At 43.7% G+C, this 24569-nt stretch overlaps 1 long non-coding RNA gene and 1 other non-coding gene across 2 annotated transcripts in view; one reads left to right on the forward strand and one right to left on the reverse strand.

Moving 5' to 3' along the window:
• Positions 1-24383, reverse strand: part of LOC130544111 (uncharacterized) — a 78688-nt gene extending 54305 nt beyond the window's left edge. Inside the window, exons 1-2 of the long non-coding RNA XR_008960096.1 lie at positions 24241-24383; positions 23312-23389 (exon numbers count right to left, since the gene is read on the reverse strand). This is a non-coding gene — a long non-coding RNA (uncharacterized LOC130544111). The remainder of the gene's footprint in view (positions 1-23311; positions 23390-24240) is intronic.
• On the forward strand, positions 11887-11994 carry LOC113271038 (U6 spliceosomal RNA). The gene has a single exon (XR_003322039.1). It is a non-coding gene; the product is annotated as a U6 spliceosomal RNA (small nuclear RNA).
• Positions 24384-24569: the final 186 nt, after the last annotated feature.

Consider the following 24569-nt stretch of genomic DNA (forward strand, 5'->3'; position numbering starts at 1 on the left):
GCTTCTTTGGAAATCCCCCAGTCCCAGGAAAGTTGGGCAAGTTGGTCACCCTGACGCCACCCCTTGCCACTATGATGGCATCACCATCATAGTGTGGGTGTGTATCACCCATCACTAAGGAGAATGCTCTGGCTCTACGTACAGGAAGGGGCCTGGCTCCCCTTACCTCCCAGAAGCCATCAGAGCCCCGCACTTGACCTGAAACTGTCGGGCCACTACTTCTTGTTCTGTTACAGCTGGGTGCTTCTCTCTACAAGCTGCTCGTGCAACCTCCCTCTCATCTGCCTGCCAAATTATCTTTACTAACAGCAGGAATTCAAGGGCTCTTCATGCCTCTCATGATGGCTAAGTCTGCACAGACGCCTCTCAGCTGATTCAACACACATTTACTGAGCCCTTATGGGGGTTATTAGAGGTGGCCCTTGCTGCCACTTGCTGGGAGCACGCCTGATTTGACAGCCCCTCCCACCTTCTGCAACAGCTCCCCCCCGCAACCCAGCAATATGCAGGCCTCCTGCCTGTTTCTGGGAGCTCAGGATCCCATGCACAGGTCCTAGCTGCCCCCTTGCTTCCAAACACACAGCTCTCCAGCCCCAGAGACACACAGTTTTATCAACAGCTGGTTCAGAATCAGGTTCTGCACCCTGAGCAGGGGACCCAAAGATAAGCGACAGGGGGTTTCTGCCTTTGAGGACCTAAGCTCTAGAAGGGGAGGGATTCACCCCCCCCCCCCAGAATGCAAGGACGCACTGTGCTTGAGAGGCAAGTCCAGGGACTGCGGGTGGGATTAGCCAGGGTTTCTTGGGGAGGGGATACCTGAGAGGAGCCTCACAGGTCACCTGGAAGTTGTGCCAAAAAAGGGGCATTGGGGGCAATCTTCGGGGGCCTAGAGAACAGCATCCACGGGGACATGGGATGGCACAAGGGGTGTGTGGAAAGGTAGGGAGATGCCAGAATAGAATCCAGGGACCTGAGGGAGAAGAGACTTTCACTGAGGAAGCTGGAACCCACCAGGTCCAAGAGGTGAGGGCTGGACAAGCAACCTTTGGGGGTGGTAACAGGCATGATGGCAGAGGCCAGTTTACAGGGGTGGAGGGTGTAGACACAGGGCTACAGAATGCTCTTCTAAAAGCTCAGCTCTGGGGCGCCTGGGTGGCTCAGTTGGTTAAGCATCCAACTCTTGGTTTCAGCTCAGGTCTTGATCTCAGGGTCGTGACATGGAGCCCTGTGTGGGGCTCTGAGCTGAGCACAGAGTCTGCTTGAGATGCTCTCTCCCTCACCCTCTGCCCCTCCTGCTCCTGCTCGCTCTCGCTCTCAAATATACAAATAAGTCTTTAAAAGATAAACAAACAAACAAATAATAGCTCAGCTCTGACATGAATAGAAAGAGAAGTAGAGGGGCGGCTGGGTGGCTCAGTCGGTTAAGCGTCTGCCTTCGGCTCTGGTCATGATCTCAGGGCCCTGGGGTCGAGTCCTGCCTCAGGCTCCCTGCTCAGGGGGGGGCCTGCTTCTCCCCCTGCTTGTGCATACTGGCCCTCTCTCTCTCTGACAAATCAATCAATCAACCAACCAATCTTAAAAAAAAAGAAAGAAGTAGAAAGGGCTGGCTTTGGTGTTTAGGATGGAAGAGAGAGATGCAGTAGGTTATAAGGGGGACTTCGGGGAAGGACCCAGTAGAAAAGGAGTGAATGAAGAATGAAGAGATAGAAGAGAGGGTTCTGTTTGGGGGCTGGGTCCAGGCATGCTGCAAGGGGGTAAGGGTGAGGTCTCAGGTTGAACCAAGTCTCTCGTTCATTATCCTGAGCAACTAAGGACACTGAGTCCCTGTTCTGAGGGGTAGCAAGTATACAGATCCTCAGCAAAGATTGTCCTGTGCCTTGCTGGGTACAGGTAAAGGGAAGATCCTGTCCTGAAGGCAGTCACTTCAGCTGGTGCTGGAAGGAGCATCCTAGTTCATTCTGCTGAGCAAGTGGTGGCATGGGATATGGCTTGGGGCTGGGTCATGGCTGACGGAGCACCGGGCAAAGATCTATGTCCAGGTCTGACTGGGGAGGCCCTTCTTGTAATATCCTGAGCAATGGCTCAGATATGACTCATGTTCTGATGGTTCCTGGTGTGCCAAATTGGGGGAGTGTGACTTAGTCCTATACCCTCTGAGATTGCATTGTCTGTACCAAGTGGTCACCTATCCAGGTCCTCACCTAGGCAGGAGACTATGCTCAGCATGCAGATCAGTGGTCTGCTCACCCCAACTGTCCATTGACTTGCTGAGCAGAGATGTGTCACAAGCTCTGTCTTTGGCTGAAGCTGTCTATTGGTTCACCAAGTGGTGGTATAGCCCCTGGTGTGGGCTATCTCCTCATGTGTGAAGCACTGATACAGAGAGAAAGAAATGGCCTTTCCCTGGGTCGATGCTGCCCCTTAGGGTGCACAGTGGTAGAGTGGATGTTGACCTTTGGGAAGGATTAGGCAGAGATGGTGCCAAGAGGAGATGAAGGTATGTGCCCTAGACCCGGTGGCAGCTGAGGAGTGGGGTTCTCCAGATGGGCTGAGTGATGATCTAGCTTTAAGTGTTTACCTTTGTGGGGGATTTGTCCTGGTGTGCCCAGTCCTGGTGTAACCACAAAGTGTGATCTGGGAAGAGAATGTCTTCTGGTCTTCTGGGATGTGGAGGAGTGGCATGGCTGAAGGCTCTGTTCTGGGTTGGCGCTGTCTCATAGTGGGCCATGTGGTTTGGTAAGACTATACGTGCCCATCTGAGATGGGCTCTATGGAGGTGTGGTGGGGTAGAGCCATGTAACGGCTCAGTTCTTCAAAGGGGCTCATTACTTTTTTGCTGAACATATATATAGGGCCCCCCCCATATGAATCCTCCACTATGCTAAGTGATAGTATGGGAGTTTGATGGTCTAGTTCAGATCGTGTTTTTGATATTTATAATGGTATAGGCATAGGATCTTATCCAAGTGAGGGCTCTTCCCTGAGGAGCTAAGTGTGAGTATAGTTATCGGTCTTGGTCAACAAGGACTTTCTGGTATGGTGTTCAATGGTGGCATATATTATTCCTTTTCTGTGCAAGACTTTTTCTCTTGGTCTGCTAAGAAGTGATCCACAATACAGAACTTAGTCTTGTTGGGGAAAGCCTCCTAGTGTGATGAGTGCTGAAATGACTCTGGATTATTGTTCTGGATGTGGAGCTCCTGATGGCTCAGTGAATGATGGGATAAGCATGTTCTCTGGTCTTTGCTTTGTACATTCTGTAGAATGCTGAGACCTGGGGGAAGTACAGATAAGCGTTGGTCTTTGTGCTAACCTTCCCATGATGTGCTAAAACAAGCATGTGTGTGGACTTGCCAACCAGCTGTGTGACTCTTGTTCTTGTTTGGGTCTGAATCTGTCCACTGGTGTGCTACACACTGGTATGAGTATGGGTTCTGGCCTGGTACAGGGCTATTTCATGGAAAACTTTAAAGATGTGTGGGGTGGCAGCCCAGTTCTCAGATAAGAGCTATCTCTTGACTTGCTGAGGACTGTGTGGGTATGAGCGATGAACAGTGATCTGAGCAGGACTCTGTCAAGGTATGTTGAAGATTGGAATGGCCTTAGGTTCTCAGAAGATATGGCTGTCCCCACGTGGTTAGAGGTCAGATGTATACACACAGTGGCCAGTGCATGAGCCCTCACTCAGGCTTGATAAGTAGTGCTACGGATGCTTACAACATGAGCTGTCTGGCAATGTATTGATTAGTGGTAAGATATAGGGGCAAGGTTGGTTCTAAAGAGTTTAAATGGTATTATATGTGTCAGCCTTGGTTTGAGTTTGGGTAAAGGAAGACATTGTTTTTTAAGCAGCGGTGTAGCTATGGACCCAGTTCTGGGAAGGGGCGATATTCTTTTTTTTTTTTTAAAGATTTTATTTATTTGAGAAAGAGTGAGAGAGCAAGAGCACGAGCAGTGGGGAGGGGCAGAGGGAGAGGGAGAAGCAGACTCCCTGCTGAGCAGGGAGCCTGATGCGGGACTCGATCCCAGGACCTGAGCTGAAGGCAGACGCTTCACCAACTGAGCCACCCAGGTGCCCAAGGGGCCATATTCTAATATTCTGAATGGTGGCAGGATATGGGTCCCTGTCTGGGTGGGTGCTACACATCCCATCAGCAGTACAACTGAGCTCCAGTTTCTGTACCCTGACTTTCTGCTGGAATAGCATAACCCTCTCTTCCACAGAGAAGGCTCATTCTGAAGCAACTCTGCTGTCTATACACAATACTGTACCCTGATGACAGAGGTCACATCAGCAGCTTCAACTTGCAGGCCAGGGAGTCCTCCCAGAAATCCACTCTACCCAGATACTAAGAAATCTGGATAACGAACAAGTAGTGAAGACCTTTCCTTTCACCATTTTCATTAATTCTTAACCCTGCCTTTCCTCTTTAGCTTCTCTGCTGGTCACCCCTCTGCCATCCCCAGTGGTCATCTCATAAACCCCGAGTACATTTGCTCTCCTGGTAATCCAAGCTCTCAAGAGAGTACATTTCCCCTTTGTACTAGGTTGAAGAGTGTCCCCCCAAATTCATGTCCATTCAAAACCTGTGAATGTGACCTTATTTGGAAATAGGGTCTTTGCAGATGTCATCAAGTTTAGATGAAGTCATACTGGATTAGGGCAGTATAAGAAGAAGGAAATTTGGGACACAGAGAAACACAGAAAGGAGAATGCCATGTGAAGACAGACAGAGATTGGAAGGATGTGTCTGCAAGCCAAGGAATGCCAAGGGTTGCTGGCAGCCCACACAAGCTAAGAAGAGGCAAGGAAGGAATCTTCCCTAGAGCCTTCGGAGGGAGCAAGGCCCTGCTGACTCCTTGCTTTCAGATTTCCAGCCTCCAGAACTGTGAGAGAAGAAACGTCTGGTGTTTTAAGTGACGCAGTTCGGGGTAATTTGTTACAGCAGCCATAGGAACCTAATATACCTTGCTTATACTTACTTTCTTTTTGTACAGACCCTGCTTAAATGCTGAGGATTTCTTTTCATTTCCCTGGAATGTTCCTCTTTGGAGGTGCCTGGGTGGCTCAGTCGGTTAAGCATCTGACTCTTGTTTTCTGTTCAGGTCATGATCTTGGGTCTGGTCGGGCTCCGCGCGAGCGGGAAGTCTACTTGGGAGACTCTGTCTCTCCTTCTCCCTCCTCTTTGCCCCTCCACACACTCGTGCATGCACGCCTTCTCTCTCTCAAACAAATAAATAAAAATCTTTAAAAAAAAAAAGTGTTCCTCCTTGGACAAGTGAGTATAATTTAGCCAACTCGATTTCATCAAACATCCATATTTGTCAAGCAACTGTGACTGTTAAAATACTACCAGTATGTTAGCAGTACCTATTGAAAATAGGACTAAGTTCTTTTTTTTTTACAGCATTACAAGTGAATTTTAAAATTTCCCATAATATAATAAAAAATCATTATAAAAAAAAATAAAAAAATAAAATAAAATTTCCCACTGATTTAAAGCACAGCAATAAGGGCGCCTGGCTGGCTCAGTCAATAGAGCATGCAACTCTTGATCTCAGGGTTGTGAGGTTGTTGGGTGTAGAGATTACTTAAAAATAAAATCTTCAAAAAAATAAAATAAAGCACAGCAACATCTTTTATTCTGAGAGACAAAGAACTGAAAACATAACCAGGGAAACATTTTGTGTCAATGTCACTTACTCAGTTTTTTCATCTTATTAATTTTGTTAGTACAGTTTTAATCCATTTTTTATAAATAAGTTCACTTCATATTTTAGAGATTATGTTATTATTTATAATTAAGTTTCTAGCACTCACATATTTGGGTTCTAGGTACCATATTTGATGGAGGGAAAGCAAATATATCGCATTATTATTCCATTGCCTCCCCTTCTTTTTTAGAGTTTTCTGCTATCCTACACAACACTTTCCCTCTTTTTGCTTCATCCCTTTATCAAACACTCCAACAATACGGGTTTTACTATCCTAAGCTCCCCCATTCCTTTCTCCTTTTGCCAGTCCCCTTCCCCATCCCAATTTCTCTATTTCCTCTTCCTGCCTACTAAGTATTATTAAAGAAATTCTCTTTTTTTTAAAGATTTTATTTATTTATTTGACAAAGATAGAGACAGCCAGCGAGAGAGGGAACACAAGCAGGGGGAGTGGAAGAGGAAGAAACAGGCTCATAGTGGTGGAGCCTGATGTGGGGCTTGATCCCATAATACTGGGATCATGCACTGAGCTGAAGGCAGACGCTTAACCGCTGTGCCACCCAGGCGCCCCTATTAAAGAAATTCTAAATCATACTGGCTGGTAGTTGCAAAGATAAAAATACAAAGTCGGGCTCTCTGGCCTCCACACTGGGTCATAATGAATGGCCCTTAAAGTTCAACTAAGGAAAGGTATAACCTTTGGGTCAAAGGCAACTGCCTAGCTAGCAAATAGTTTTCCAGGATCCATGCCTCACTTAAAACTTACTGCTTAAGGGGCGCCTGGGTAGCTAAGTCATTGGGTGTCTGCCTTCAGCTCAGGTCGGGGGCCCGGGGTCCTGGGATCCAGCCCCACGTAGGGCTCCCTGCTCAGTGGGAAGCCTGCTTCTCCCTCTCCCACTCCCCCTGCTTGTGTTCCCTCTCTTGCTGTCTCTCTGTCAAATAAATAAAATCTTAAAAAAAAAAAAAAAACTTACTGCTTGAGGTTATACCATGTGATGGAACCTGTTTATTCTTTTACCTCTAGTAGCTTTCTGGTCTGTCCTTGCTTAGATCTCAGCTCCTGGCTGTGCACTCATGCATCGCTGAGTGATGCCTAGCTGCACACCACCTACCCAACTCCACACCATCTCCTCAGTTAAAACTTTGCCCAGCCCCTGTCAGTTGCCTTGATTACTTCTATGCCCAATCAGGACTTTGACTTCTTCACAGGGAGCTCTTTAAAACTCCAATTTAGGGGCACCTGGCTGGCTGAGTCAGAGGAACATGCAACTCTTGATCTCAGGGTTGTGAGTTTGAGCCCCTTGTGCGGTGCAGAAGTTACTGAAAAATAAATAAGTAAAGTTCAAAAAAATAAAACTCCAATTTATTGAGCCACATGTTGTGCTAAATGCTTCACATCCACTATCTCATTCAATACTCACAACCATAAGAGATAAGAATTACCCCCTCACGTTCAGCCAATGACCATGCTTTCCATTGTACAGGAAATAATGAGGACATCAACATATGCTTCTTCAATTTCCATCGCCTCCACCTCAAAAGCTCTGAATCTTCAAGTGCTTCACTTCCTTCATTCCCATTATGAAAACATGTCACATGGGCAGAGATAGAAATAGAGGGGCATCTGAGAGACAGACATGGTTGATCCATGGTCTCAAGGAACACAGACCTTAATGAATTCCATGAGGATCAACAAGAACTGTTGAAAAGGAAGTACCAAGAGGGGTACCTGGGTGGCTCAGTTGGTTAAATGTCTGACTATTGATTTCAGCTCAGGTCATGATCTCAGCGTTGTGAGATCGAGCCCTGCGCTTAGCAGGGAGTCTGCTCCTCTCCCTCTCTCTCTCCCTCTGCCCCTCCTCCCACTCTCTCTCAAATAAATATCTTTAAAACAAAAAAAAGGAAGTACCAAGAGCCTGCCAAGAAATTTCAGAAAGCTGTCATCCAAAGAGATGCTGAAATCAGACAACAAGGAGCTTACTAAAGTTTGGGGTCTACGAGTATAGCATTTCTTGTGGGGCAGCTTACTGACTTCTAAAAACACTCTTCTTTTTCACATGGGATCAGCCCATGTGTAGAGGCTTTCACTCTTCAGCCTTTTCAAGGCACTACTCGCCTTCTGCTCCCTGTCTTTTCTACCTGCCGGGGTTAATCACTCAGATGGCTTTGATTTTATCTCTGCAACTCCCTGATGAGTTTCAAAATAATGATTCCAAATGTCCCAGTCTCCCACCAAAACTAAGGGCCTCAGCCTGCCTTAGCTTTGAGGAAAGCTAATACCCTTTACATTCTACCATATTCTACCGTATTTGATATGAATGATACCATATCCAAGATGAAGCCCCTCTGATCATCTATCCTCTCTCTTCGTCTCCACACTTCTCTGTGTTTTCTCACCCACCCAAATTCCACGGCACCTCTCCTTCCCAGACCTTTCCACTTGGCCCTAGAGAATTCTCAAAGATAGACAAACCCTCTTCCATGGAAACTCTCCCATTTTCTGGCCTTAAATGAAACATGGTTCTCCCCTCAAGACACCACTTCCCCTGCATCTCCACATATCACAGAACCTAGAGATAGGGTTGGCATTTTCCTACTACTTCATCACTACTTCTAAGCCATAACTCTCCCAACATTGCTTCCTTGAGGTTCATACAATCCATTCATTTTCTCTTCTTCATTGTGGTCATCCAACAACCTACTGGTCAGTCTCTCCCCACCCCCACCTCTCGCTCTCTCTCTCTCCCTGTTATTCACTGAATGTTGCCACTTGATTCACAGTCTTCTTCTCTAACAAACTGACCATCATCCCAGACATCTTCAGTGTTCCTATCAACAAACATCCATCTTGGGCCCCTAATGTCCAGGTGGGGGAGTCTAGGAAGGCAGCATTTGAACAGCCTCAGCTGAATGAAACTTGTAGTTTTCCTGCTGGTTTCTCAATATGAAATGGGCACATTTGAACAGGAGCTCAGCCTTATGGTGTCCAGGATAGAGTCTAGGATGATTGTAGGTGAATAGAGTTTCAATAAATTTGAATTTTTCTGAGCAGCCGACTTGGTCTCCAAGTATCTGAGACAGGGAGATTTCTGGGAAAGAGCATTTAAGCAAGAGTTGCAGCAGACTGAGTCTAGGTTTATCTGGCTGGCGGTACTGCATTCATATCAATTTTTTTAAAAGTAGGCTCCACGCCCAGCATGGAGACCAGTGTGGAGCTTGAACTCGTGACCCTGAGCTCAAGACCTGAGCTGAAATCAAGAGCCTGATGCTTAACCAACTAAGCCACCCAGACACCCCCACATCAATTCTATTACAAAGATACTGCCTTCTGAACTGTTTCATGATGTTGATAAGTACAAAATATTATTTCTTTTTTTTAAGATTTTATTTATTTGAGAGAGAGAGAGCAAGAGAGCATGAGCGGGGGGTGGGGGGCCTGGGGGGCAGAGGGAGAAGGAGAGGGAGAAGCAGGTTTCTGGCTGAGCAGGGAGCCTGACATGGGGATCGATCCCGGGTCTGAGCCAAAGGCAGCCACTTAACTGCCTGAGCCATCCAGGCACCCCACAAAATGTTATTTCAACAAATACTTCCTGAGAGCCTACTGTGTGGCAGGCACTGCCCCACGAGTTGAGTAAAGAAAAAAAAAATCCCTTACCGCATCGCTTAAATCAGTTCACAGCTATTTAATATAAATAATTCATATGTCAAGTTAATAATGATACTTCAGAGGGTTGTTGCGTGTTTTAAATGAGATGATTCATACCATGCTAATACCTCAATAAATGGTAAATGGTAAAGGGGTGGGGCTATTAAAAACTCCTGTGCACCTCCCAAGTGTAACCACCAGGTGTCAGGCTCCCCTAGCTAAACCCTACTAGGTCAAGGGTGACCAGGTTGTCTACCTCTCCAGACGTCAGCAGAAGAAGCAAAGGACCTTGAGGCGACTCTGCCCCTCACCTACTCCTGATCAGAGCTACTTAGGGGCAGACACTTCTTAGTAGAGACCTTAGGTGAGAGTGTGTGTGCCTACCGAGTGAGCCCAATCCAAAGGGTTCTGCTGTCTCATTAGGCACCACAATTTGGAAATGACCAAGATCCGGGGAGGGAGAAGCAGAAAAGGGACATTCAAGGGAAAGAGGAGCAAAAGCAAGGCAGATCCAGGGAGAGAATGAAGTAGGAGGAGGAAAGAAGACACTGAGACAGAGAGAAAGATAAAACTTCTCTTCCCCAGTCACCTCTCCAGGGCCTCACCCAAAGCTTTGCTAGAGCCCTCTCATTTCAGCCACCAGCAACCTGAAACCCCCACCTCCCAGGCTCCTGCCACACGTCAAATCCCCTTTTAATCCTTGTAATCCCACTGATTCCCTAGCTGGCTTTCTCCCGGATATATTTCAGAGAAGAGCTTTAGAGTCCCTGGCAAAGAACTCTTCATTCTTTTTTAGCCCACGTAATTTCTACTTTGTATCTGAGCTGCCATATTTTTCCAGACTTCCCTTTTCTCCTCATTAGAAGCTATATTTCCATTTTTTTGAAAGATGCCTTTCCCCCCCTTACAACAGCCTCTTTGACTTTGTCAACTAACCCAGCTGCATATTTTATGTCCCAAGTGCCTAGTATTTTTTATCATTGGCATACATTTTCTCAGGCTTCCAATATGTTATGTTGAAAATAGTCCACAGGCTTCCTGTGGGTTATTGACTTTTTGAATGTTAGTCTTAATTTTTCTTAATGCCTTGTAACATGTGGCATACCCAAACAGGAATGGGCCTTGTTCAGACACCATCCTGAAGCAGAAGTGTTGACTTAGTGTGCTCTCTCTGGACAGAAAGCTTGCTGCAACCGTTATTTAGACCCAACCACCAGTTAAGAGCTCTTTCCTTAACACAGAAAGCTTTGCTTAGGAATTTCTGAAGAAAGCCCAAAGAATTAATTAAGAAAATGGAGCCTACGCTCTAGAAAGGACAAAATAGTAAAAAGAAAAGCGTACTGCAATTAACATAGTAGCCAAACTTGTGAACTACCACTAATCCCTTCTCTCCCTTGGCAGTGTGGCAAAGGGAAGTGAATCTATTTCTAGGACAACATATTCTAGGAACTAGCCTAATATATCCAGTTACCTAAAAAATCTGAACTTGGATTTCCTCCAAATCATGATCGATCCAGGTCAAGACCAGATCACGCAAGAGAGGCCTGAGTCCTTGCATTCATCCAAGGCCACCACTGCTACTGTTCCTAGCCAGTGTCAAAAGAGAAATAGCCTTATTATGGAAATGGCCCTCCTGTAGTGACATTGCACATACCCACACAGGTAAAGCCTTGAACTATCTGAGTTGTGGTGGAATGCCTTGTGAGCCTCTGAAACACAAGAGCACGGGAGGTCTGTGAGGAGGTCGTTTACCACTCACACCTCCCTATCTTCCCTCGGAGGCTGTCATGAGACAGTTTCTCATCACCTCCCCGGTTTTGGTGGGATATGAAGCTCTCTGTCCTATGCCTTCAGAATATAAAATCCCCCAGTGGCAGCCTAGAATGGGCTCCTTGGCAATGTTGAAACACCGTTGTTTCGGTGTTGTCCTTTTTAGTGTGTGGAACAAAGATCATGGGGATCAGGCACCTTAGGCTTCCTCTTCTTTCTTGCTGTCTACTTAAGTAATAAAATGTCTAGGTCTAGAAATGACTTGCTGTCTCTTTACCAGCCATATCAGTCAGGCCTTGGCCTTGCCTTGTGTCATGTGAAAGCTTGACAAGCCTTGAGCGATTCCACACAACCAAGCTGTGATTACATCCAAAGCATGGTGGGTTGAGGCTACGGTTGATTCCACTGACAAGGTCTGCATCTTTCTACCCAGTGGGAGCTGTTGCTGTTTCTGACACTGAGTGAGGGGCCTAGAAACTAATTGGCTCCCCTTTTTTAAATGTTGCAAAATCAAACGTAAGGACATTCTGCTTTACAGGAGACTAAATGAAGGGACAACTAAATACAATCTGTGACATTTGAGTGGATTCTAGAGTTTTAAACACCTCTAAAAGACATCATTACAATAATTAGAGATATTAGAATATGGATTATAAATCAGATAATAGCGTTATAACAAATGTTACAATGTCTTGGGTGGGATCATTGTATTGTGGTTCTGCAGAAGAATGCTTCTGCTTTAGGAAACACATGCTGTGCTCGCTTCAGCAGCACCTATACTAAAATTGGAACGATACAGAGAAGATTGAGCATGGCTTCTGCACAAGGAAGACAGGCAAATTCGTGAAGCGTTCCATATTTCTAAAGGTCTTTATTAAAAAAAAAAAGGAAATACATGCTGAAGTATTCAGGGAGTCCGTGCAATTTACTTTCAAATGATTCAGGAAAAAAATAATGTATATTTACAGCATAGATAAAGCAAATGTAGCAACATGCTAACAATTGATAAAGGGTCTATAGGTATTCGTTGTATGATTCTTACAACTTAATATCTTAAATATTTCAAAATAAAAAATTAGGGGGAGGAACCATGCTGCAAAGAACATTCTTGCACGTATCTTACTGGGCACATGAAACTCTAGGTTATATACTAGAAGTGGAATTTCTAAGTTATAAAATATGAGCATCTTAAGCTTTATTCGATACTGCTAAGTTACTCTCCATGGTGGTCATACCAGTTTCTACTCCCACCACATTTTACCACATCTTCACACAACACTGTCAGTTCTCATTTCTGCCAATCTGATGGGTGTAAGAGAGTATCTCATTACTACTTTTTTCCTAACATTTTATTACGAAAAGAAATTTGAACATGAAGTTTTAAAAATTATGCAGTGAATTCAGGTGGTGGCTACACGAGCATTTTGTCATATTTGCTTTATCACGTTATCTATCCATCCCTCCACCCATAATTCAATTCCTCATATTCTGTTATGTATTTGAAAGTAAATTGAAAACATCTTTACACTTCACCTCTAAACACTTCAGCCTGCATATCATTGACAAGAGTTCAACATTTGCTTACAGATTTTTAAGGTAAAATATATACACAGTGGAATGCCCAAACCATGATATATACTTGCTAAGTTCTAACAAATGCACAAGCACATGTGACCCAGACCTCTATAAAAATATAGACCATTACCACCACTGCTAGAAAGTTCCCTAATTCCCCTCCAGGTCAACCCCTGCTCCCACCTCCACCGGGTAACCACTGCTCTGATTGGTTTTTCCGTGACAGATTAGTTTTGTCTCTTCTAGATACAATATGCACTTTTTTGTGCACAATTTCTTTCACTCAGCATGTTTTTGAGATTAATACATGTGGTTACCTCTATCACTAGTTTGTTCCTTTTAAGACGTTATTTATTTGAGAGAGAGAGTGAGAGAGCGAGAGAGCACAAGCAGGGGGAGCGGCGGAGGGAGGAGAAGCAGGCACACCGCTGAGCAGGGAGTCAGATGCAAGACTCAATCCCAGGAACCTGGGATCATGACGTGAGCCACAAGCAGATGCTTTAACCTACTGAGCCACCCAGGCACCCCTAGTTTGTTCCTTTTTATCGCTGAGTAGAATTCCATTGTATGAATATGGCACAGTTTGTCCATTTTTCCGGTGATAGACACCTAGTCTCTTTTCAGTTTGAGGCTGTTATGAATAAGGCTGCTATGAACATTCTTGTCAAATATTTTTGTGGACATATGTTTTCATCTCTCTTGGGTTTTTATTGTTTTAATCAGCCTGTCTCTGATTACTAGTGAAATTGAACATATTTTCCTTTTTTTAAAATTTATTTAAGTAATCTCTACACCCAAAGTGAGTCTTGAACTCACCACCCCGGGATCAAGAGTCGCATATTCTTCCAACAGAGCCAGCCAGGCACCCCAAACATATTAACCATATTTTACTGTATATATTATCTACTTTTATCTTTTGTTCATTTCTCTGTTAAGCTATCTGTCCTTAATCTTTTTTCTTTACGAAGCAGCTCTCGGGACACCTGGGTGGCTCAGTCAGTTGGGCATGTCACTCTTGGTTTCGGCTTAGGTCGTGACATCATGGATGGAGAGATTGAGCCCTGCATTGGGCTCTGTGCAGTGGGGAGTCTGCTTGAGATTCTGTCTCTCCCTCTCCCTCTGCCCCTTCCCCCAAGCATGCTTTCTCTCAAATAAACAAATCTTTTTTAAAAAAGCAGCTTTTTAAAGTTTTATTTGTTTAAGTCACCTCTACACCCAACATGGGGCTCCAACTAACAACCCCAAGATCAAGAGTTGCGTGCTCTTCTGACTGAGCCACCCAGGCACCCCAAGAAGCAGCTCTTTTTATTCTGGATGCTAATTACATGTTTCTTACATGTTGTAAATATCTTGTCTCTTCTTTTTGTTTATGGTGTCTATTCTTATGTAGAAGTTTTAATTTTTAACACAGTCGAATTTACTAATTTTTTTTTCTTTTACAGTTATACTTTATGCACCTTGTCTAGGACAGTCATCTTCGGTCTAGGGTACACAGTCCCTGAAGGTATGTGAAGACTTTTAAGGTGCTTAAGAGTATGGATGGCTTTGAAGGAATTAATTTCTAGATCCTCAATTGCCTTATCTATTCTTTCCTAAAAGTGAAATATTTCAGAATGCCTGTGTGGTTGCCTCACTCTGGGCCTCCTTTTCCACCTTTCCTTTCACAAATGCCTATATCTCTTTTCCCCAGTCTGAATCTTAGTATTGTTCATTCCCCTAACTATAAAATGTCTGGTGAGCCAAACAAAGGGGCAAATCAAAATATTGGTGTTAAAAGTACACAGACTGTATTTATATCAAATTATAATGAAAATGAATTCCCAGTGAAAACAGAACAGTGGTTCCTTCTGGGGCGGGAATGAAGATTGACTACTTCAAACAAAAAAACACAAGAGCAAATAACATGCATGTTGAAATTTTCAGGAGTGAAGTGTACTAATGTCTGAAAGTTACTTTAAAATGCATAAACATAAGATGGGTTAATGGATGGTATAGGGGCTCAGGGCAGGCTGCCCCAAGATGGGCCACTTTGGCATAAAGATTATTTTGAGTTAAAAGTAATCAAAACCCAGGAGATGCTGGAAAAGCTCTCTGGGTCCCCCACAACACCCTAAATTTACATTGGAAAGCAGAGCCTGTACCAGGAAGAGAGCTATTCTTTTAAAAAAGATTTCATTTATCCATTTGAGAGAAAGAGTGAGAGAGAGAAAGAGAAGAGCCCGAGTGGGGGGAGGGGCAGAGGGAGAAGCACACTCCCCGCCAAGCAGGGAACCCAATGCCTGCTGATCCTGGGACTCCGGGATCATGACCTGGGAGCCGGAGGCAGACGCCCAACCAACGGAGCTACCCAGGCACCCCAGGAAGAGAACTATTAACAGAGACTCCCTTTTATTTAAGGAACTTACCTGCATAATAGGACAACCTTTTATTTCCAAACATCTCCTTTCACCTTCCTGCTAATGGCCTTCTCCTCTTTGTATCCTCAGACCTCTCCTTAATTCAACTCCAGAAGTTTCACGTTGCCTCGGTGTCTTTGGAATTTCCAGGTCTGTAGATTTACTACATGTACACCTATTAAATTTGGTTTTCTCCTGTCAATCTGTCTCATGACAACTTGATTCTAAGTCCACTTGGAAGGACCATAGCGCAGAGGCAGGTCTTCCACCCCAACAGGGGATAGAGGGATGGGTAGATAGAAAAAGAGGTATTAAAGTGAACATAGCAAAATGCTAATTGTAGAATCTAGGTGGCAAGGATATGGACATTTGTGTAGAATTCTACCAATTTCTTTACTTGTTTAAAACAAAAAGATGCTGAGGAAGCTTCCTCTAGTCAAAGTCTTGTGTCTTTTTCTGCTTCTGAGAGACAGGTTCATGAGAACAAAGCAATGAGAGCTGTGGTAAGAAATACTGAAGGTGGCAGTGCCTTATTTCACCCGGGCAACAAATTCATGGCAAGGCTCTGCCTCATCTATCTTAGAATTAGAATTCAGAACTGAGATAGTTCTTACAAGGAATGCATTAACACATTTTTGGTTTTTTTTTAAAGATTTTATTTATTTATTTGACAGAGACGGAGACAGCCAGCGAGAGAGGGAACACAAGCAGGGGGAGTGGGAGAGGAAGAAGCAGGCTCCCAGTGACACGGGGAGCCCGATGTGGGGCTCGATCCCAGGACCCTGGGATCATGCACCGAGCCAAAGGCAGACGCTTAACGACTGAGCCACCCAGGCGCCCCACACATTTTTATTTGAATCAAAAAAAAGCATCAGACTTTTTAAAACAAAATAAGTGTCATTTGACTTTTTCTTTTTATGAATAGGACTGACTGCCAGTTAGATTATATACTGGACATTTCCTATAAATTGAATAAACTCAGATCAGTAGCTCCAAAAACTTTTGATGAAAATATTTTTAAAGCTCAAGATAAAATAGAAGCATTTATTTTAAAATACTATGTTGGGAAATGTTTATTCAAATTAACAATATTTTAATTTTTCCAACCCTTTCTGAGTATATCAGGTTAAATAAGTTACCACTCAGTGAAAAAGTAAAGAATAGTTACTAGTCATCTAAAAAGCCTTTTTGGTATAGTTCCTAGAAGGTGAGAAGGTGAATAACTCTAGTGAATGAGTAACAACTCCTTTTACAAGTCAGGTGGTTTCCAATCCTTTGCTTTCAACAAATTTGAAGGAAAATCTAATCAGGTAGCCAGACAATAGATCATAAAAAGACATTTCTGATAGATCACTATGTGATTTTTGGAAAACAGCTCAGAAAGAGCTCAAATAATTAAACTACAATGCTATTATAATATTATTTATATTTTCAGATTCTTACGTTTGAGCAATTTTCTAGTGCATCTACCTATAAAAATAAAAACAAAAATAGAATTGAAACTGAACTCTCATTCTAGCAACAGGTTGTATTCATCCATCCATACGTACATGGGAGGGGAAAAAAAATCCAGCTCATTCAAGGGTGCATTTCCAATAAAATTTGATGTTTATGTTTTCTATTCATTTATCAAAATGTATAAAAAATCTTTGTTTTGAGCAATTTTATACCAATAATAAGTTACAAATAACTCAATACAGAGAAATTTTTTAATAGCTAAAAATATGTTTATAGGACATTTGCTAAAAAATTGTTTTATGTTCACATTTTTGCTGCAAAGAAATATGACAGAGTGATCAATAAAGGACTTTTAAGCATAAAAATATATCACATTAAGATAAAATTCTATGGGGGAAGTAGAATGGAAAAATGAATTAAAGACAAAAATAGATATAAATTTTCTGGCTATTAAAGAAGAGCTTATCCCTTTAATTTTCAAATGGATGACAGTGGGTATCAAATCACTATGGTATTTAGATTTCATTTAAAATAATGATAGATTTGGTTTTTATGTCACCATTTATAATACATTGGAAATTACATCCTTTGTAATTAACTTATAATGAAAACATTTTTATGTCACATTAAACATGTAAATGTAGATCCATAATTTTTCAAAATTCTTTGAGGGATATGAGAGCAAACAGCATGAAAACCACTGGTCTAAGAAATCATTTCCTACCCTGTGATGAAATTATACTCCCTTGTATTTTATTTTTTATTTTTTTAAAAGATTTTATTTATTTATTTGAGAGAGAGAGAGACAACAGGAGCAGGGAAGAGGAGCAGAGGGAGAACCAGGCAGGGAGCCTGACAACAATATAGGGTTCAATCCATGACCCTGGGATCATGACCAGAGCTGAAGGCAGACACTTAACTGACTGAGCCACCCAGGCACCCTCTCTTGTATTTTCTTTAAAAATGTCAAAGTTTTGGGGCACCTGGGTGACTCAATCGGTTAAGCATCGGACTCGGTTTTGGCTCAGGTCATGAGCTCAGGGTCTGCTTCCCCCTCTCTCTCCCTCTCCCCCTCCCCCCACTTGTGCATTCTCTCTCTCGATTAAAAAAATAATAAAATTTTTTTAAAAAGTCAAAGTTTTGCCTTTCACATTTCTGTCTCTCATCAGCCTGGAGTTGATTTCCCCAAAACCTAGCCCAGATAGACACAGCACCAGAACCAGCTGCAGCCTGTGGGGAAGCTTAACATTTCCCTCAAACATGGCTTAGCTTTACTGACTCTGAATCACGCGAGTGGGAGTAGCCAAGAATGAGTAGTGTCAAAAGCTGTTCAAGTGATTCTGGTTCACAACCAGGTTTGGGAACCACTGACTTATATGATAGAGGCCAAATGATTGACTGTGCCATGCAAGGTGTTAGAGACTGGACTGTATTCCCCCAAAAATTCATGCTGAAGTTCTAACCCACACTACCTCAGAATGGGACTGCATTTGGAGATAAAGACTTTGAAGAGGTAATTAAGTTAACATGAGGTGACTAGGGTGTGCCCTAATCCAATACGACAGACCGTCTTTATTGAGAAGAGATTAGGACGCAGACACACCAAGAGGGAAGACACAGAAAGAAGACGGCCATCTGTAAGCCTGGAGGACAGACCTCAGACGTGAACCTGCCAACACCTTGAACTCAGACTTTAAGCGTCCAGGACTGTGAGAAAATAAACTTCTGTTGTGTAAGCCACCTGGTGTGTGGTATTTTGTGATGGCAGCTCGAGTAGACTAATATACAAGGATTTTATCGGGGCCCTGACTACGTCTCAGATCTCTTGTCAGGCCCATCCACCCCCACCATCCCCACCTACCCACACCTCTGCTTTACTAGTTTTGAGACCTTGGGCAACCTAACCTCTCTGTCCCCAGTTTTCTTACCTGTAAAATGGGGATAATAATACCACCTACCTAGAGTTGCATGATTAAATGTGATCATCTATGTAAGGCATTGAACACAATGTGAACATAAAAACACTCAATAAATGTTGGCGGCTACACTCCGGCCATAAGGCACTAACTGCCATCCTCCAGTCGCATGTTGTTTTGTTCCCCTCCGTGAGTCAACACGTCTGCTGATATGTCTGCTTAGAATGCCTTTCTCCCATCGTGTCAGCTAGCTAACTCTTGGTTGTTCTTCAAGACTGAAGTCCGTGTAGAGCCAGCTCTGATTCACTCTTCTCCCTCCCCCGCTTCTAGAGCTCTCCTCTAGATTCCCACAGCACCCTGTGCTTGCCTCTACCAAGTGAGATGCCATCGCAGGGTGTTAGGCAGAGGAGTGACCTGATCTGGCTTGAGTATCTACCATATGCCAGGTACCATTTTAGGTTCCTAGTCAAGATGAGAATAAAAAGAACACTTAACTTAGAGGGTTACGGAGAGGATTATGAGAGACTTAAGACAGTGCCGGGCATATGGTAAACTCTCCATAAACGCTAACAACTATTATCTATCTACATTCAGGACACTTTCTCACATCTACTGACATCTATGGCCTTTGGTAAATAGTCTTCCTCCCTAAACACAAATCCCACTACCATCCTGAGTGATGACGCCTCCAACATGCTAGCGCCTCTCCTGGACCTCAACTCCTGTAGCTTTCACCTCCGCCCTATTCCAGACACACCATGACAACACCCTGACTCTGGCATTGTTGCTGGACTTTTGCAGACTGACTACATTGTGTACAACTACAGGAACAGATTAGAAAGCCTGGATGGAATTTTCCATTAGCTTAAGTGGAGAGTGAGCTCTTCGGTCCCTACCCCAAACAAGCAAAAAGTCTCTTCTGTATGACTGAGTCCTGGAAGATAAAAGCAAAGGAAAAAAGGGAGGGCTGGCTGGAGATGCTAGTTTTGAGGGCACGAGATAAAGGCAGGCATCTTTATGACTGCTCAAAGAGAGGAAATTACAGTTTCAGTCTTTCTGGCAGCAAGGAGGGAGGGAGAGGTTAGCGATCAAGACACTTGAGCAAAAGTCAGGAGACTGAGGGGCAGGTGCTGCTGATAGACACTGTTCGGCATGAATGGCCTTCACAGAGGCTGTTCTCTGCTGATGAGTCAAGAGTAATCCTATGCAGGTGTGTACTCCTTCCTGCCAGAAGGTACACAGCTCTGAGGGCAATGCCTGCAAGTCAGGGCTCACCCCACCTTCCCTCACTCAAAACAACTCTGCTCTTTATTTAGTTGGGCTTTCACTTACAACTGCATTTGCAAATAGTGTTATAGTGCTAAACCTTGGCTGTTCCTCTTAGCAGTAACTACACGTGTTACTTTCCACAGAATCCAGCTGCCACTGAGGTGTGGTGACCATCCTCCAGATTCTTCTCTACTTATCTACATCTCATCACTTCTAGCCTCTAAGGATGTATCTTTTTTCCTAGTCAAGGTTAATGCCACTACTCAAGCATGATTGCCTCTCTTTCTCATTTCTGCTGCGTCTTTATGCTATCTATTGTCCTTTCTCCATATTAAATTGCTGTTTGGAGTATTTGGCAATGGTTTAACATTGGCAATTTCATACGGTTCAAGTTAATATACCTTTGTTCTTTTCCTCTCTAAATATTCCTTCTTTTTGACCAAAAACGATTACAACAAAATATCCTTGTACAGACAAGAGTAACCTCTCTATAGACTGTGTTTTTCTAACTTCACACCTCCTGTGTCCCTTCCTATAAAACCTAAACACCATACCCCAGCTATATCTGCCTTTGCTGTTCACATCTCCCAACTGACAATTTACCTAACAAATATTTACCAAGGGTCTGGCATGTTTATGAAATTTTTATTCATTCAACAAATATCTTCTGAGTACCTATACTAGGCCAGATATTATTCTAAGTACTTGGACTAGATCAGTGAACAAGATAAAAATTCCTGTCCTCTTGGAACTTATAGTCTAGTAGGGGTTGGTAGGAGACATACAATAAATAAACACAATAAAGAAAATAACGGGGTGCCTGGGTGGCTCAGTTGGTTAAGTGTCTGCCTTCAGCTCAGGTCATGATCTTGGGGTCCTAGGATAGAGTCCCGCTTCAGGCTCCCTACTCAGCAGGGAGTCTGCTTCTCCCTCTCCCTCTGCCCCTCCCCACCACTTGTTTTCTCTCTCTCAAATAAATAAATCTTTAAAAAAATAACCATATAGTATGTTACAAAGTGATAGATGCCATGGGGGGAAAAAAGTAGAGCAGGGAAGGGAGATTGAGAATGCTATGAGAGAAGTTATAATTTCAAATAAGGTGGTCATGGTAGGCCTTATTGAGAAGGTGACAATTAAGCAAAGACTTGAAGGACCAGCCATGGAGATATCTGGGGGAAGTCTTCCATGCAGAGTGAACAGCAAGTGCAAAGGCCCTGAAGCATGAAAGCTAAAGGAATAGGGGAAAGAATAGGAAGGAAGACATAAAGGTACGAAGGACCCTGATTGTATAGAGCCTTTGTATTAGTTATCTACTGTTGGGTAACAAATTGCCCTAAAATTTAGCTATTTAAGGGGTATCTGCCTGGCTCAGTTGGTGGAACATGGGACTCTTGATCTCGGGGTCATAAGTTTGAGCCCCATGTTGGGTGTGAAGATTATGTAAAAAAATAAAAACAAATAAGTAAAATTTAACTATTTAAAACAGCAATATACAGGAATTTGAGTGGTTTGGCTGGGTGGTTCTAGCTTTGGGTCTCAAGAGGTTGCAGTCATCAGAAGTCTGGGCCTGAAGAATCCTCTTCCAAGGTGGCTCACTCATGTGGTTGACAAGCTGGTGTTTGTTGGTGGTGGGGGAGGAGGAGATGTGAAGAAGGAGAGGACCCAGGTTTTGCCCATTTGGGCCTCTCTATATGCTGTTTGAGTATCCTCATGACATAAGAGCTGGCTTCCTACAGAGCAACCAATCCAAGACAGAGCAAGGCAGAGAGCACAATGCCTTTTATGACCTAGGCTTTTACATCATACGTCATCACTTCCACAGTATTCTATTAGTTTACACAGGTCAGCTCTAGTTCATTGTAGAAGACAACTAGCCAAGGGCATGAAGAGCAAGAGGTAAAGATCATTAGAGAACATCTTGGTGGCTGGCTACAACAGCCTTTGTAGGCCATTATACATCTGTGGCTTTTACCCCGAGTGAAATGGAGAGCCACTGAAGGATGTGAGCAGATAAATGACAAAGAGCTGACTTATTAGGACAGCTCTGGCTGCTGTGTGAATAGACTGGAGAGGGGCAAGGATGTAAGCTGGAAGACCAGTGAGGAAGCTAAAGCTCAAGAGAGAGACAGACCAGGGTCATAATGGTGTTGATGAGAATTGGTGGTATTCTGGATATATTTTGAAAATTGAGATGGACAGGATTTGCTGATGAATTGGATGTGGGATAGGAGAGTGGGGGGTGCATTAAAGACGACTCCAAGAGTTTTGGAGGAATTACAAAAATGAGTTAGACACAGATCTTACCATAAATGAACTTAAGGTATAGGTGAGATAAGACATGTACACAAATAGCTATATTACATGGCAGAAAGCACTGCGTTCCATAACAAAGGCACAAATTCAAATGCCAAGTGAGATGAAAAAGTTCTGGAGGTACTCAATGCCACTGATCTGTATACTTAAAAATGGTCAAAATGGTAAATTTTGTTATATACTTTTTAAAAAAGAATTTATTTATTCATTTGACAGAGAGAGAGAGTGAGCGCAAGTAGGCAGAGCGACAGGCAGAGGGAGAGGGAGCAGCAGGCTCCCCGCTAAGCAGAGAGCCAGATGCAGGCTCCATCCCAGGACCCTGGGATCATGTCCTGAGCAAAGGCAGACACTTAGCCAACTGAGCCACCCAGGTGCCCTTACATACTTGTTTTTAAGTGATCTCTATGCCCAACATGGGGCTGGAATTCACAACCTGAGATCAAGAGTCGCATGCTCCACTGACTGAGCCAGCCAGACACCCCTACGTTACATACGTTTAATTACAACTTTGAAAAGGTGCTAACAAAACCAAAAACAAAAATTCAAGTGCCAAGACAGTTCAGAGGAGGAACAGATGACCTTCAACTAAAGGAATCAGAGAAGGCTTTGAGTAAGGGCAGTCTTTCCACCCTTGAGCCATTTGAGTAAATGAATGGAAGGCAGGAAAGCTGGGGATGGGCAGGGGCACAGTTCTCAGTTCCATTTTGTTAGAAGAGAGGTAACTGCAGTCAATGACTGAAGACAGCCTTCTGTGACTGTCTCAAGTGACCTCAAGGAAGAATCAAAAACCGGGAGAATGGCAAAACCAATTAAGCAGAGACATGCAAGCAATATTTTTAAACAATCAGATATGACAGAAACAAAGTATTAAGATGACCTAAGGGTCTTTCTTGTGTCTATGTGGAAAGCAATAAACCTTAATTTCTTTTAAACCTTAATTTTTACAACCGTAAAAAATTAGACCTTTTGATGTGCAAGTATTTGGACAGCTGCTTGCAAGCAGGCATACCCTTTTCCCCTTTTGTATATATAATCCCCGGTAGCTAATGAGCTTTGGAGCAGTTCTTCAGAGCCATCGGAAAGACTGTTTTCCCAGGCTATAGTCCCCAGCAAGACAACGAATAAAGCATTTACTAACCTACTTTGAGGATGGTTTTCTTTCAGTTGACAGTAGGGTGCCCAAGGGAAGAGTGAACATAAAGCTAAAGAGTTTTAACATTATCTGGGAAGTAGTGTTGAAGGGTTTAACTCACATGGCCTTGTGCAGGCTGTACTGCGGGGGACCAGTCCTAGAGAGGCCAGTCGGGAGACCGGGTAATGGTCAGAGACACCTGTAATCAGAAGATCTGGGTTTGAATCAGTGTTCCAGCTCTCACACGCTCTAGCAGTGTGACTTTGGGCAAGCCACCTAAACTCTCTAAACCTCAGTGTCTTCCTCTGTAAAATGGAAATAATGGTAGTTACATATTTCATAAGATTGCTGTGAGAATTAAGTAACTATTTGCTTGCAATTACTATTACTGCAGGAAGTCAGATGTGAGATTCTCAGAGCTATGACAGTAAACGAGGATCGGAGGGGAGAATATTTAGCAAAAGCCTAACAACCAAAAAGAAGTCTCTTCTCTCCTCCCTCCAAATTCCCTTTTCAAGAAGGGTAGCATCATTTGAGGATGCAGGTGATACTTATACTCATCCTCTTGAAATGAAACACTCATTCAGAACCTCTCAGGTCACTACGCTAGCATAAAAGGGAGCCCAAGTTTGTGAGACAAAATTAATTTGTTCGACGATCTTACAGCATACTTGAAATAAATCCAGAATACGATCAGTATTTTATGTACCAGATTTCCGGTTTCCCTGCCTTCTGCTTTCTTCCCTATTCATTTTCCCTTCCTTCATCTCTCAATCCCCTTCCTGTCCTAACTGAATGTCTTTTTCCTTTTATCCTTCCCATCTAGGACACAGACCATATTCTAATCTCAGTTCCGTCATTTATTAGCTGCATGCTAGTGGAGGGGCTTATCCTCTCTGAGCCTCAATTTCCTCTGTAAAATGGGTTTTATAAGAGTGCCTATCTTACATGGTTGTCAAAATTACAACGAAGAACACGTCATATGCCTATCACAGTGCCTGGTCTACAGGAAGAACTCAACTTGTTCGCTCTCTTCATCCGCAATTTTACCTCTATTCCCCAACTGGTCAACACCAGAGCCCAGCAGGTAAAATCCGTGGGGAAAAAAACACCTCGAGGCTAAAGAGGAAACGCTCGAGCTGGGGGCGGGGACTGCGAGGTGCCCACTGCGCAGGCGCATCCGCTAGGTCAGGTTTTGGCTTCCAGCTGGGCGGGGGGGGGGGGTTGGGGGGGGATGAGGGCTTGGATTGTCCTGGCTGCCCCCTTCTGGCCCAGGGAAGTGGCGGGACCTTGGCGGCGACCCGGGAGGGCTCAGCACTAATCAAGGACGCCAAGGCCCGAAGGGTAAGTTCGAAAATGGCGGAGGGGGAAGAAGGAGG

Source organism: Ursus arctos, chromosome X (genome assembly GCF_023065955.2).
Source record: "Ursus arctos isolate Adak ecotype North America chromosome X, UrsArc2.0, whole genome shotgun sequence".
Classification (NCBI taxonomy): Eukaryota; Metazoa; Chordata; class Mammalia; order Carnivora; family Ursidae; genus Ursus; species Ursus arctos.